The following is a 16,115-nucleotide window of genomic DNA, read 5'->3' as shown; positions in this document are numbered from 1 at the left end:
CCAACTTTCCAAGCTCTTTTGGCCCAGCAGCTGAACAGCTGGTATTTTATGTTTGCATGCTTTTCCCCAGAACTCTGCACATCTCTGCCTCGGGCCATGCAGAGATAACACTGTGCACAGGCCCTGTGGCGAGTGAGTACATGGGCAGGGCTCCAGCTGTGCTCCTGCTCTCCCATTCCTCCTCTAGCACCTTTGTTGTGGCTCCGGGCAGTGTGATGACTGGGAGAAGTCTGGGGAAGGTGTTTGCACCTCCTAGGAAGTCCCACAAAGGAAATATTGTGTTTTTAGAAGAGTATTCACTCTCACACAGGCACACCTGGGCCAAGGCACTGCAAGGTGTGCTCTGCTTATATAGGAGAGATTAGTTTTTAGGTTGGTTAAAAAGTAACTTAGAAGAGAAGTGCACTTCATGTATTATAAGTGCTCTTCATATATTTGTAATGTATGAGAAGGAAAGGCCCTTTAATTGCTCAGGCAGGGAAGTCCAGCAAGGGCTGGAGGGGTTTCTCAGTAGCTGATGTACCCCTTAAGCACCCAGCAGTAAAGAGGCTGCTGGGTGAGGTTTTCCTGGTTATTCTGGCCATCAGGAGAGGCCTGGCAATAACAGGAATGCATGTCCTTAGGTATATCCTGGCCTGTCAGGGGAGGAACACATGAAGTTCTGAAGCATGACCATATTGTGTAAATAACTTGCCTGCCTGATAGTGTGGTGCATGAATCCTCCTGTTAGCTGGGGAAGGGTCTGGGGATCAAAGGGGAGTAAAAGTGTTTTTTCTTAATGGCCCTAGTCCATAGACCATATTATCTTTTCATATATTATAGGAATCTGTTCCCAGCTGTTCTTTACCAAACACCAAAAAGGTCTTTTGGTGAAGCAACTATGTTTTTATAGTCTTATGTTCCATACCTACATGGCTACTTTTCAAATATACATCTTTACCAGAAAAGAAAAAGGAATATAACATGTTTAATATTTACCTAGATTAGAGATGCTAAGTTCCAAAAGTTTGCAAGTGTGAATCATGAAAACTTGCATAGGTGAGGTGCAGAATATTTCTGAGGTGTTCTAGTTGGGAGAGTCTGGTACAATCTAACCCATTGTCAGTATAATAACCCATTGTCACCCAAAGTTGATTATGTAAGTTTGTTAAGATTTGGTTGGCTTCCTATGTCAAAAGACTTCTTTAAAATGGATTTCTAAATGGAGAAATAATACAGATTTATTTGGAAAGGATACCTTTACACAGCATTTGCCAGCCTTGACTTTTAGGTTGCAGAATCATTAGGCATATAGTCAACTCTATTTCCACTGCTTTCATTTTAGCCTGGACAAGGAACAAAAAATAAAATGAAACCAAACACTGACGTGTTGCAGATTGCCTCTGTCTTCTTATGTAGGGTTCTTTGGGATTGCAGAAGGGTTGGGAAAAGATTTCTGAACAATTGACTGCTTCTGTTGCAGACAGAAAGTCATCACAAATTCAGAGATATTCTGCTATCTTTACAGTTTATTTATTGATCCTAGAAGAAGTGATGTTTTATATACATGCATGAATGGACATGTGTAAATATCAGTGTCTTAGTGGCCCTGCTTTGTGGCAGTGGTGTGAAAGAATATATGAGCCCTCTCATAATTAAGTGATAGAAAGAAAGATAAAAGCTATTTGGTAAAGCCTGATATGTTAGAGACAAAATTTTATAAATTCTCTGTTCTATGTCAGATCTATGCATGATAGCCAAATGTGGAAATCTCCTTGTGGTACCTCTTCTGTGATATGGTAGTTATGTTACTTTTCAAAGTCAAGAAAAAGTCTTTCTTCATCCTGAGTAACTTATATTTAATTAACAATTCATTAGATTCTTTATAACATAATGTGCTTGTATTTTATGTAAGTTTGTGTATTTTATTTTTTAAATGTGCTGCACTTTGCACTAGCTTGTTAGCTAAGGATGTACAAAATGAAGCAAAGGCCTCTAGGATGTTTTAAGAGATGGAAGTATTTGTTTACCAGGTCTGTAAAAATATATAACTGCAGTTTTTATTATATTATTATACAAGCAGTATGAGCTATAGTATATGAAGAAAGGCATGCAGAAGCTCTCAGGAAGATTTACTTGAGCATTATTAGTGAACTAGTCAGTGATCTGGAGTTTTGTCATCTTAAGTGTTTTTCCTATTACTGTAAAACTGGTTTATGTGGGGTGTCAGAAAAGAGTGGGCTACCAAGTGCTAGTGCTTTTTTTATAGCTTGTGATGTACAAGGGAAAATTGATTGATAGTTTGTACCCTCAGACTGGCAATGATGCAATAATGTTTTATTTACAATTTTTTAATCTTAGCCAATTTTTCCCATGAAGTACGTGGTTAGGATTTCTTTTTTCTGACATCTAGTAACATATAATGTTATCTTACAATTGGCTAATAGAACTTAAGCTGTCAAATGTTATGTTTATTACCTCTATATTATCAATTCTGAAGTCTTTATCTCTTTATTTTTCTTAGGGGAAATGTAATTGTAGACTCTATGAGTAGAGTTGTTTTCCATATAAAGAATTGTAGGACATAGATGTATATTGGAACACAGGTTTGTGTTTCCAGCTCCAGCAAAGACCTGAATCAGCAAGTCTGTATCTGAAAAATGAGGGCTAAAGTGAATACTCCAGCACGGATCAAGAAGAACTAAAGTCACATTAAGCAAGCAAATTGGCAGCTAGGAAATATTAGTTGTGCCCCATCACAATAAAAATGTACCTCAGTAACTTCTCAATCTATGTGGCTCAAAGACTTGCCATGCAATTGTGCTCCTTTATGCTGCTGATCTGTACATCCCTGGCTTTTAAAGCTCATTGTTTTCCACTCTTGTCTATGAGAGTACTTCTGTCAGTTCTTTAAATTCTAAGCAAATACACATATTAGCTATGTCAGACAGTCTGAAGCTTTTCTACATGTCCCCTAGCATATTTTTTTTCTTTCTCTGTCTTTTATGAGGTTGATGTTCCTTACATTAGTATCTTACATTGCTGTGATTTCTTTTTACCTGTGAATATCTCTTTCTACTTGCATCTGAATTTCTACCTCAGATTTCTGGTTTGTATATCATCCTCACACAATTGTATTATGCTTTAGTGTTTGTAGTCTAGGCCCTGGGTTCTGATCTGCTTCTTTCTCATGATTAGTGTTAGTAGAAAACTCAATGATACTACAACATAGTTAAGGTGGCACCCATAGCTGATTTCTCCTTTGTCCCTCAGACTCTTGAGAAGATCAGTGTTTTGATCCTTCTGCTTAGTTAAAAACTGTCCCTGCGAGCTGAATCCCTTACCCACACAGTGGTGTGTAAACCTGGCCCTGGGATCTGGTTCACAGCTGGGACCAGTTTCTCTGTGTTTGACTTTCCAGCATCCCCAGCACCAGCTGGCAGCAGCAGCATTGCACTGGGGGCAGCAGGGTGGCAGGGGGGTTCTGGCCATCACATCCTTCTGGGATGGATGTGGGCACACACTGCTGCAGTGGGGAGGGACAAGGAAGTCCCAAGTGTGGAGCCCATAGGAGTCACAAGATGAGCCCACAGCTAGGTGTCCTGGGCAGAGTGCATCTTGTTTCCTTCTTCTTGGAGCTGAACACCTTCAATTTGAACAAAAACAGAATTAGTACTCACTCAGAAATGTGAAATTCATGATAAATTATCTGTTGGCACTTTTTTTTTATACTGGAATGGATATTCAGAAAATAATGGTTTTTGACAGATAATTGTGCTGTCCAGAATGCAAATTTTAGTATATCCTTGTTTCTTTCTATTGTTCTCAGCTCCCTGTGTCTTGATGTACTACAACAGCTTCCTGTACCCAAGCTGGTGTAAGCCCTTAGCAAGCTCAGGACTTGCTATGCTAAAATGAACAAATAAATAGAAATCATAATGATTGGGCTAGTTCCTTTCTCATAGAGAACTTCAAAACCTTCAATCTCTTTCTAATACAAGCTGTGGTCTGTTCTATATTCACTGTTTGTTCTCTCTCTCTAGAAATTCACCATTTCTTCTCTGATAGACTGCATGTAATAACTGGACGAAAAAAGGAGGGAAAAGTTTTGAATAATGAACAGATGTTCTCTTTGTTATTTCACAGTGAGTTCTAGTAGTAATCATTATTTCTGTTATTTGTTTTTAAAGGAATTTAGAAGAATTGATAGAAACTTCTTGCTGTTTATTCAACGTAGCATGTTGGATGCTTTGGTCTATCTAATAGGCCAAAAGTCCCACCAAACAAAAACATCAGCATCATTGTTTGAGTAGTGCAGTAATGGAAGTCACAGGCCCTGAGCTGATCTCAGTTTTTTGTCTGTTTTCTATGTGGCCATTGCTATGATATCAAAATAAAATATTAGTTAATACACATATTTTAGTAAAGAGGGAAAATTACTTTTTAATTTTATTAAAATGTTACAGCAGTGTGCTTTAAATTTTAGAGTCTGACAGATTAACACCATTAGATTAATACCTGGTTACAGTAATTGGATATTGGTAACAGTGTTGTTAGCAGAGAGATCCTATTAACTTGTTTACGGAGCTGCCTTACATGACTAATCCAATTTGGAGCTTAGCATTAATTATAGCAACGTAGAGATGAATGGAGATTGGGTGCAGCACCTTCCTGCAGGAAAGGCAGTTCTGGTGGCATAATACTGGCCCAGTTTCATGGAGAGCTGAGAAACATCTGAGTTTGAAAAGAGCATCCCTAGAGAAAGCTGTTCTTAGGTGGTCATTGTTCCTGGAGATCAGGATTGTCTGTACTTCTGGAAAGGTGCAGGCTCCACGAGGGTGCCACAGGGTGAAAGAAAATGTGGTTATAATTTACATCTGTGAGAATGCAATGTAGTGGTTTGTTTGCACAATTTCACTCTGTGTTTGCATATAGTGTGCTCTGGGTGTTCAGTTATCCAAATGGGCAGAAATGTGTGCTGGCTCACAACAGTAACTTGCCATTGGTATGTGTGCATCAGTTCAGCTGAATTTGAGGACAGGAGGAAGGAAAGAAGCACCTCAGCCTGTCATGCATTATACTTGCATATAGAATTTGATTGACCCTCAGGTTGCTAAACTGGTTGACGTAAGTGAAATCACTACTTGTATTATTTTTTTGGGTGATAAAAATATGGTTATTTTTCTTGCTTAGCCATTTTTTGTGAGAGCCATTTTTTAGGTGAAAATTCACAGCAAGCTGATTATGTATTGAAATGTTTTGCTCACGTTTTATGTGACATAAAATTTAAAAATATTGCAATATTGTTTTTCCTGTAATTTTAGAGGATGAGAAATGTGGTAGTAATTAAAACTGTTTTTATGGGTTCTCTGTTGTTTTCAGCAAGGAAAAGAATCTTGGCTAAATGCTATATTTAGGGATTTCTGTAGCAGAATTTACCAGCTCATGGAATGGTAGAGTTCTTCATATGCAGTGCACTTTCATCATACACATGAAGTTGATAGTCAAGTGAAGTGCTGGTGTTACAACCTTTCTATTTTCTCTCTTTTTTTTTTTTTTTTTTGGTTTACTCCCCAGATTTGGCCTTTCATTCGAGTCTTCCACAAAGATATGTTTCTGTTGCAATCAAGTGCTCTGTTTCTTTTCCTGAAGCATTTCCTTATATTTAGTATTTCAGAGCTGACAGAATTGGGTATTCATGGAAAACATAGACAGGATTCACCAGGCAAGGAATTTAAATATCACAAGGTGAAATTATAGCACTTTTGAAGTCAGTGACAAAACTCACTTCAACTATAGCAGGACCTAGATTTTATCCTCAATTTTTTAGACCAAAATAAGCACTTCAGTCATGAGATAGCCCACTTTGGATTTCACAGTGAAGAAAAACCTGGCCAACAGAGAAATAATGGCTGTTCCAGAAAAAAGAGTATGCAGTTAGATAACATTGAATTAAAATCTGTGTTGTATATTCCTACCTGCTTGTCAAGGTCGTAGTATGTTTTCAGCTTCTAGACTGGTACTGATATATCACAGACCTATGCAGAGCTATGCCATCTACTTTGCATTGCAAAACATAAAGGCAGGGTAAAAAATGGTGCCATCTATATGTAGTGCTAATGTGGAATGACTAGAGTATTGGAATTAAAATCAGTTTCTGTCTTTCCATAATCAGGCTTTCTATAATCTAAAATCAAGTTTAATGATTTTATGTAAATGTTGTGTAAAGCAGAAATGCAGGTTTTAGTCAAAGTGACTCAGAGGATGTGCTTTATTTCTCTTTTTTTTTTTCTCCTTTCTTCCTCCAAGACTGTTTAGTAAATGGAACAGACTACCAAGTATGCGTGCATATTTCTACCCACCCATGCCAAGCTCTCAAAGCGTGGAAGCACAGGCACAGTTTAATTAAATTTATTCAAGAAATCCCTAGACTAAAAAAATAAATAGATAAATATACAACACTAATTAGACTGTTCTTCTCTCCATTAATATCAGTGAAAGGGTGTGTTTATAGACATGGGAAGACATACCCTGCCACTGTAATAATGATTTGTTCGTGTTCAGGAGTCACAATGATGTTTCAGCTGATTAATCTCTTCAAGTGTCCTTTTTGAAGGGCTAAAATGTTTGTCAGAAGTCTTCAAAGTCTGAATGACTCTGATTTGCAATCCTCATAAAAATTTAGTTTATTAAATTGAACCTGTCAAAATTGTTTAGTTCATGCTCTCCTGTTTTCTGTTTTAGACTTTTATGTGAACTGAAAAAATAATGCGATTTAAAATGAGATTGTGATATATGATTTAGTGGTGTGGGCAAGTGGATCTCTACCCAGGACAGAGGCAATATTTCCCTGCAGGCTCCCTCTCAGGTAACTAGGGAAGCTTGTTTGATGCCAGACTTCCTGTGAAGTCTGACCTCAACTGAGAGATTCTCAAGTCTTTTACTGGTATGCATCATACCTTCCTCGATCTAAAGGTCAGTATTTCTCCTACCTTCCCATTATATCCCAATTGCAAATTTCGTGAAAGTTCTGGAATCAATCCTTCATTTTAAATGTCATGATAAATGTATCCATCTAAACAGAACAATCATTGGAACACTTCATTCTAAGGTGTGTTGATGAAGATATATCATCACCCTTTCAGAGGCAGTGTCTAGTCCTATGACCAATGACAATAAACCAGATTTTCAGAGGAGAACATGACAAAACTCAGTAGGCAGTTCAAATATTTTGGCATGCCCCTTGTTGTGCCCAAGAAAAGATGCTTATCCTGTGTGTAGGTGAAATGAAGCATGGAGAAGTAATTTTTCAGGAAGTCAGTGTTGCAAAAATTTCCTAATAATGATGAAAATTTGTACGAGTACTTAGATACTGGAGTTTCCTTATTATTCAGTTGAATTCTAGTTGGATTTAACAACTACGTTGTAGCTGCATTCCTATGCTGGGCCTGCTATGAGGAAAATTAGGGTTTTGGCCATAAACTTGTCAATTTGGGCTGTTCAGTGCTATGAATAAAGTTAGTCATTTTCCAAAGGAAGGCTTACAGCCTTCTAAAACACAAAATATGATCTCATTGTCCTTTAGCTTGGAAAGGCAGAAGAACAAATCTTTTTTAAGGCTCCAAAAAAATCTTTAAAAAACCCATGCACCCAACCCCCCAACATACACTCAAAATAAGTCAAGACTCTTTCATAAGAGGAAGAACCATGTAAAAATAAATTTCCACTGTTTTAATGGGACAATTATTTCAAACCAGGACTTGTTGCAGAAATCCTGGATGCTTTTGAGAAATTCATTATCCCTGATTTTAGGGAGGCAAATAGCTCTAGAGGATGGCAGAGTTTTTGCCTTTCTCTTTAGTCTGTGTCTAATGCTGGAGCTTCTGTTGTGCTGATGGGCTTCTCTATGGTAGTGGTCGGTCTCAAATTATATTAAAGGAGTGGCATGGTCTTTGGCTACAGTTTGTCTTTAGTTTTGGGGACCATCACAGAGATAAATACAAGAGCAAACTTTGCTGTTGCATTGTATTAAACTTTATACCCAATGGACATAATGTGCTAAGCTCATTACAAATGTGTTCATTAATTATGGTCAGAAGAAGAACTATGGCAAAAGGGCTGTTTAGTTTTTGATTTGAAAATTTTAGCTAATGTTTATTTAATGAATATTAAGAGATACTGAGGAAGGTGTCTGGCATTGGGGTGTCTGCTTTAGGTTTATATATTGGTTTTAGCTCCTAGGAGAGGGAATAGGTACCTTCCATTGTTGGGCAGTCACATTCATTCTTTCAGGATTCAGGTGTTTCTCTAGGGGTTTTGCTCCACAGATGAGGTTAATAGGTTGTTTCTATGTGGTAGAAGTTATAGTAAAATCTGTTCTGTTTCAGAAGGCTTCTTGTAAGGATCCTCCTCAATTAGAAATGCTTTTCTGTACGCTCAGAATAGACATGAAAATATGGAAATAATTATTTAAAAGGAACCAATCAAAGAGAGCAGCTAGACCATTCTTATTTGTATTTTGCCATTGTTTTTTAAACTGTTTGGGGATTTTTTTAATATTTTTTGTTCTTTTGTTCCAATATCTGTAGTTTTTTGGGGAAGAGAGAACCCTTTTATTTTGCCAGCACATGCTGGTTTAGCATTGCTGTGGTCTTGCTCCAGAACTGTGGATTCTGGGATAATAGTGGCAACAAATAATAACAATGCTGAGAGTTGGTCCAGATGTTTATCCTGAGGTTAAAATCATATCAGCAATGCAACCAGACATGATTTGTTTTGTCTTCTTCTTCCTAAAGCTATGTCATATTATGATAAGTCAGGTTGGTGAGCAAAGGATGTTCTTAGCTACTATCTTAACCCATTCAGCAGCCTTCTCATCCTTACAGCTTCATCTTACAAACTGGGATCTTGCTTTGTTTTATAAAGCATCTCATGAATCTGAAATGAAAGTCTTTTCCAGGGAGTCTTCATATCTGAATTCATGAGATGTAGCAGATTTGGGTGTTTTTTTTTTTTTTTTTTTTTGTTGTTTTTTTTGGTTTTTTTTTGTTTTCCCTTGGAAGCATTCATTAGAAAGCTTGTTGCAGAGTTCTGCAGCTCATTTCATATACAAACTTTGGGAGCTTAAACAAAGAAAAAAGAATCCCCCAAAACTATCATTGCCCATTTGCAAAACACAGCTGATTTGAAATGTTTGTCCAGAGACAAACATGGCTGGCAGCTAGATGAGGCTTAATTACTCTTTCCACAGTTCACTGCCTGTATTTTGCAAGGAAAATGCTGTTCCTCCTTGCATAAACCATCAGGAGAGCAGAATGCAGTTGCAATGTTGCTTTGCTCCTCCACCCCTGCCACTGCCCTGGGAAGTGGGTGCTATACAGAAAATCATCTTCCTAGATGCATGAAAATCCCACTCCTTAAAAGTGCTGATGCCCTCCTGGATGGCGGTGAGTGGTAACAACATCCACATGACAGCAGTTTGCTGAGGACTGCTGGCACAATGCAATTCTTGAGGCATTGGATGTCATTGCCTGCAGGAGAGGTCTGACATGCACGAGGGGTGAAATCCTTTCTCACTAATTTTAGCAGTGGCATATTTTTTCTTGTGTTTGTTTTGTAGGCTGTAGGTTATGAGAGTGAAAACAAGTGAAGTGTTTAAAGGAGCACCTAGCTGTCAGAACAGTATCTTCCTTACCAAAATATCCTTGGTTTACTCACATTTGTAAATGACAGGTTTAGCAGGCCTCCCACCTGCTAAAAAAATCAGTTTTAAAACTGAAGTGAATAAAAATGGTACTTTATTGAAATATTTATACAGCTTTTTCTGCTTTTTCCCATTATATCTAGTTGCTAAATACTAAGAATGATCTGAAATGTATTTAAGAGACATGATACAACCACCCCTGCACTGTTCTGAGAGATAGAGGTACTGTAATTTGATACACAGGAAGTGTATTACACACTATGCATCTTGAAGTAGGGATCATTTAAAAACTGAAACCCCACATGTTTTTATGTTTTCTTGATGTACACATTGTCTTCCATTAATAAAGTAGGTCCTGTAGTAGGAAACACATAAATGCATGTTTTTTTTCTCATTAGAGGGATTAAAGAAAGGAAAAATATTGGTAAAGCATTAAAACGGCATGATAATGGCCACAGAACTTCCTGGTATTATTTCTGTGTAGAGTGAAATAATTTACATTTTAAAAAATCATAGTTTCCAATCCAGGTTTAAAGAAAAGAACAAATCCCTAACCTCTAGGAAGTTATCGCTATTATTATTTAGTTCCAATGAAACTGTAGAGCTTTAGCACTGCTATAGACTGGTCAATAAATAATTTTTTCAGTTGCTTTGCACTTCAAAGGACAGTCTGCTTTACAAGTGACAAATAAGAGGGAGACATGTTAGATGAGTCATAGCTGAACTCACCTGTTGTTAAGACAATAATCAAAGTCAACAATTCTTTCAAGCCTTGTGAAACAGTAGTACACAAGCTACTTCCTTGTCACTTGTTGAATTTTCTTTCCTGTTTGGTATTCTCTGTGTTAGCTCGAAAATAAACATCTTTTAGACCTGAACTAAAGTATCTGCCACTTTGAAAAAAGCAGCTTCTCAAAGAACTAAGTCTAGTTCCCACATTTTCTTATTTCAACTACTATCAGCCATTGGTTGAAGTGTTGTGTCCAGCAGCTGGTTGATCATCAGTTTGTGGTTTAAGGTCCTGTGCATTCGCCTTTCAGACCAATTCATGGGCAATTTACTTTCCTTAAGAAATCTTGCCCTGGATTCCCTTTTTGGGTTAACATGTCTCCTGTATGAAAAGGGGGAAAAGATATCAGAATAGAGAACAGACCAGACAAGGGGTTTCAGGTAGTGTTCCACACCTTGCTTGTATGGGTTGTTTGTGGAGCCTTTGCACTGCTGCGTAAAGAGCTCAGGTTGGCTGTTCTCCCCAGGGGAATGTGGGATTGCTGCAGCAGGAATGGGTCTTGGCTGGAGGTTGACCTCAAACAGCCATGTGCCTCTCTCCCTTAAAATGCCCTGAATCCCACTGAGACCATGAAGCTTGTGTAGTGCAGGATTGTTTCATCAGGTTTGTATCCCATGTGGAAATGCTTTCCCCAAGGCTAAGTTCTGTGGGCTTTTTATTCCTTGGCAGGAGGAGATACAGGCATAGTGGTGGATGCAGTGCAGTACATTGTACCAGAAAGTACAGCTCCAGATGAGGGGAAAACAAACTCTAGTGCTAGAACTGAGCTCTTTTTGTGTTTCCTCCGTCTAGACACAGAGAGTAAACAAGGATCATTATGGCCTGAGTTAATAAATATCCAGCACAATGCTCATTTCACGACAAACACTGATGTTATTTTGAATCCATGGAAATCCTTTTCTTAAATAGATTTTCTTAAAGGTTTAGGTGTTTTAAAATTTTGTGATTGGTTGTAAACATCTAATTTGATTTAGTCTAGGAAATCTAAATGTCTTGCAATTTCTCAAAAAAAAAAAAAAAGATAAAGACATGATCCCTTTGACTTATTTTCAGTTCCTTTTGGCTATCCATGTATTTACTATTGTCAGAAGAAATTGAAATTATCCAGCAGTATATATGTATGTGTGTGTGATTTCCAGATTAGCTTTTGCCCTCACCATAGCATCTGTAACCCTGGAGCTGCAGGCTGTATGTCACCCATTCCCCTCTTTTCACAGCTGGCCATATGTAACAGGCATGTTTGTAAGCAGGCTTTTCCCTCAGCTGGCTGGGTTCCCTGATGCAGAAAGCAGGACAGGAAAACATCAAGAGGTCACCAAAGCACAAAATGGGGTCACTTGAGTTGGACATCCACGGCCAGCCCTAAGAAGGGAATTGCTGGATAAGCTCAGGTAGGTTTGGATCTGTGATAGGAAACTCTTTAATCAGTGGCCCTCTTACATCCTTGGTCAGCATAAGTGGGGTCTGAAGCTGGATCCTTTAGGTTAGTTCAGACAGAGTGCAAACTGGAATGAAGGTGGCAGAAATGTTTATTTACAAAGCTTTTTTCAATTAAAAAACCAATAAGATAAAATCTCATATTAATTATGTTTTTCTATGTTGGAAAAAAGTCACATTTATTAGCAGTTCTAGAAACTGAAATGTGGCATCAAGTTTCAAGCAAGGAGGAATATTTATTTTTCCTTTTCTTGCCTTTTTTCCTCACTAAAGCAGTAGATGAAAAAAAACCTCCAGATTGACCTAGAATCACACACATAAAATGGTTTAAAGTATTTTTCATTTATGCCATCAAAACAAATAAATATATTTGTTCATCTCTAGCTATTTCCATGTTTCACAATGAGTCCTTGGGTACTGTTGTATAAGCTTTGACTTTTGTGCTTCAGTATTCCCACTGAGAAGAAATAGAACAGTTTGTTGTTTATCACATGGGATGGTTTGGAGTCAGTTATGCTGGAAGAATATTTTAAAGACAAATGAACTGTTCAGCTGGGAAAAGACTGCTAAAAGGAAAACCTTGAGAACATGCTGACTTATTTTCTCCCTTTCGCTCCTTGTGCACTTCCCTTTATACCATAGAGTTGTTTCTTTCAATGTTAAGAAATAATTACGAATTTTAATTCCTATTTTTTTAATATAGATATATTTCAATATTGCTCTGCAAAGTACAATGTAGAATAATGAAGAGCAGGGAAAAGAGGAGCTGAGAGGCTTGTGAATTTGTCTCTACTGTTAGTCTCTCCTTGTAATCTGTCGTAAATAGCTTAATCTCAACATTTGAAGCTTCTGAATGTTAAAATGGGGATAACCTTCTTTGACTATATGGGAAGTAACAAATAGAATTTATTTCTGTGTCCATATTGGTTTGAAATACCTATAAAATGTCATAAAAATGCAAAATTTTCTTCCTTGATAGAAATTTAAATATGATACTTTCATATTTAAATGGATAATAATTAAAATGGAGGTCTCTAAATTCTTCCATTATAAAGAGGATCATTTCCTGCAGACATCTTATTGATCCTTCCTATTCATGCTTTGCACTGGAGCATTTCTGGTTCTGCAAAACACTTCTCATGAGAATGATATTGGTGAAGCTCTTACCTGGCTTGAGTTGGTTGGCATATGGTTAGTAGTTTAGCTGCTGCTTCACTTAGAGACAGCAAAATGCAGTGAGACCTCCTGTAATATTTTGTGTATTTTTCTATTTTCTATTTCAAAGGTCAGCACACCAATTTGGCAAAGAGTTTTCAAGTGATGTACAAACAGGTTAAGGCTGCTTCTGCTTAATTTTACTTTTATTCTTTCAGCTTAAAGAAGTAGTTTGTAGGGAAATAGATGACCTTATAAAATTTTGTTGAGTAAATTCATGGTTATATATTCACTGATAAAGTGATCTTGGGACATGCAAGGGTTATTCTGGTGTAATGCAGAGCTTGAAATCAAGTTTCACTCATTTGTCTGTGATCCTAAGGAATGATACAGCCTTGCTTCAGGGTAGTGTTTTTAATTCAGTTTATCACCTTTTTTTTAGGAGACACAAACAGCATATCTTCCAGTTAGGGCAGTTGTGCTGTGAAAGTGCATGACTGTAGCCCAGTAGATAAAGCCCTGTCTGCAGAAAGAGGCCAGCTGGTCTCTCATTGCTTGAGACAGGGTGAATGGCATGGTCCCTGGGTTCTTCCTTTTCTTCATGTATCAAGTCCTTTTTTTCTTTCTTTCTGTCCCCTTGAACTTTTCAATGTTTCCAAGGCACTTGTTCCCTGTCAAGAGAAAATGCACTGTGGGATAGGTTTAGACTTTTTATTGACCAACAGTGAAATAAACAGATGGTTTCAACTACTTCTGTTAGGGAAAATTTTAGCCTGCAATCCTTCACCTGCTACCAGTAGGTTGTTATTGCAAAGTTGCATCCTTGTTTTTGTCCTGCTGTGTTTGTGCTGCTCGACTTTGCACATAATTAACTTTTGGGAGCTTGTGTCAGGTGTGCTGAGCTACTCATGGGAAGTGCAGTTGCATGCAATTTATGAATCCTAATTGGTCTAAGGCAATAACAGCACCATCCAGTTCAGGGTAGCCAGTGTGGAAGTGCCGACAGTCCTATGCAATAACAAAATGTCTTGTAATGTGCTATGATTTTCATAATAACTTAGAGTACTTTTAGATGCTTCTGGGCAGAAGTTTTTTTATAAACCTATGTGTAAGACTTAGCAAGACAACTAAAATCTGAGTGGATCTTCTGTACATAGATCTTTAGGTTAATCTTCTGTACATAGATTCTGTATGAGGAATTACTATGTCTGTATGCTCATACTAGCTGTGGGTGCACTCTGAGAAAGCAGCATCACAGGCACCCATCCAAGAATTAGGTTTGTGTCTCCTAAAATCAGCTGCTGAATCTCAAACATAGCATGAAGAACTTGGCCCTCCTAGGGTCTACCACCCTTACATAGAATGGCATATGTAAAAAGGTTGAAGCAACAAAGTGAATTTTGATTTAAGGCTGTGGATTGATGGAAGCTCATTTTCAGTTAATCAAAACTTTTGTGTGGCTGTACCAGTCTTTGATTATGAGTTAAGCACTGAATGTGACACAGACAAAAAAGCTTTTATCCTAACTTAGCCAGGTGTGCCTCATGCAAAAATACTGCATTTTAAACCATATGATAATTCACATTAATCTTAAAACACATAATTACATAAATGATGGAAATTAAACATTAAAAAAATACTTGGAAAATATCACAGTAAAACAGATTTTAAAACTAAAGATGAGTTTCCTATCACTTACAGGCTGTGATGAAAAGGAAATACTGTGTATTGAGATAAACTGTTCCATTAAAAATGCTAAAGCCTACTTCATACTATATGATAAAACATCTCAAACTGCAAAACTTGTTATAGTATACCTGCTTCAAGCAAAACCAGTTTTATCTGCTGAAAAAATGTGGCAGATATTGTGAAGCGGGGATAGATTTCTGTGCCTTCTTACTTTGGGTAACTTGTCAGTCTGGGAGCTCTCTTTTCCAAGTAATAAAATCATTTTCTCACCAGTATTTTTGATAGTCTTTTAGCACCTTAGGGCCTTTAAGTCTTGCTAGCTCACCTTGACTGAAGCAAGCATGAAGGGTTCACAGCTGGATGTGTAAGCATCTGGTCAATCCTCAACTACTGGGAAAAAAAATGTTGTGGGTTGTTGCTTTTTGAGCAGAACACCTGTCTTCACTTGAGTTTATGCACTTGAAGAGTCAGCAATGACAAGCTTTCTTTTTCCAGAATCTCAGTTTATCAAAGGAAATAAAAGAGTTTCACTGTGGGAAGGAGATATCCTGCTGCTTTCCCCTAAAAATGCACTTTGACTTCGGTAGCTTCAATGAGAAACAGCTACAAGAATGCTGGCAACTGAGTGAGTGGTAAATATACTTGCTCCTGAACATGAACTATGGTCTGAAGAAAGTTTCTATAATATCTTAAATATGCTGTAGCTCACCTTTCTCCACTGTTTACCCTTCTTATATTTTTTATAGGCGTCCTCGAAATTCTGTTTTCGTTAAATGTTTTTATCACACCTATTGGTAATTTTGGCCCTAAATCCAGTAGGAAACATTCATCTCCAAAATTATCAGCTAAGTCTGTATAGTAAAAGTAGAGAACCCAACATGCAGGTTTCCCTTTTATTTTGTAAAAGCATGTTTGGTTGTTGTGGGCATATGACATCAAGTGAGGGTTTTAACTTGATTCCATACAAATTTTCTTATCAGTCCTTTCTGATGTGCTAGATTAATTTTAGTACAGTTCAGATTGTTTGTATAGCCTTCATTGGCAGCACATAGTATTCCTGTCTACATGGGCAGGCAGTATGGGCTGTAATGGGATTAATATGGACTTTCATTGTAAAATAATTGTCAATTCTCTGTATGGGTGCACAAAGCAGAAGGAACTCAACTGGGTTAAGCCAACATGCTCGTGTACCAAACCCTGCGGTCTTCGCCTGCCTGACTCTTTCTAGTGTGCATTTACATAACTAAGTCAGAGCAAAATCTGACTTTCACTCACAATCAATTTGAACATTAATTGTACATAAATGCAATCTTCTAATTTTTTTTTTTAGTGACTGGAGAGATTAGCTTGTAAGGTATAAAT

General features: G+C 37.5%; 1 protein-coding gene across 3 annotated transcripts in view; it reads left to right on the top strand.

Annotated features, from left to right (window-relative positions):
• GRID2 (glutamate ionotropic receptor delta type subunit 2) overlaps window positions 1–16,115 on the top strand; it is a 680,704-nt gene that overhangs the window by 275,070 nt on the left and 389,519 nt on the right. The window lies entirely within an intron of this gene.

The sequence above is a fragment of the Lonchura striata genome, chromosome 4 (assembly GCF_046129695.1).
Source record: "Lonchura striata isolate bLonStr1 chromosome 4, bLonStr1.mat, whole genome shotgun sequence".
Lineage (NCBI taxonomy): Eukaryota > Metazoa > Chordata > Aves > Passeriformes > Estrildidae > Lonchura > Lonchura striata.
This window is presented reverse-complemented; position numbering and strand designations above follow the sequence as displayed.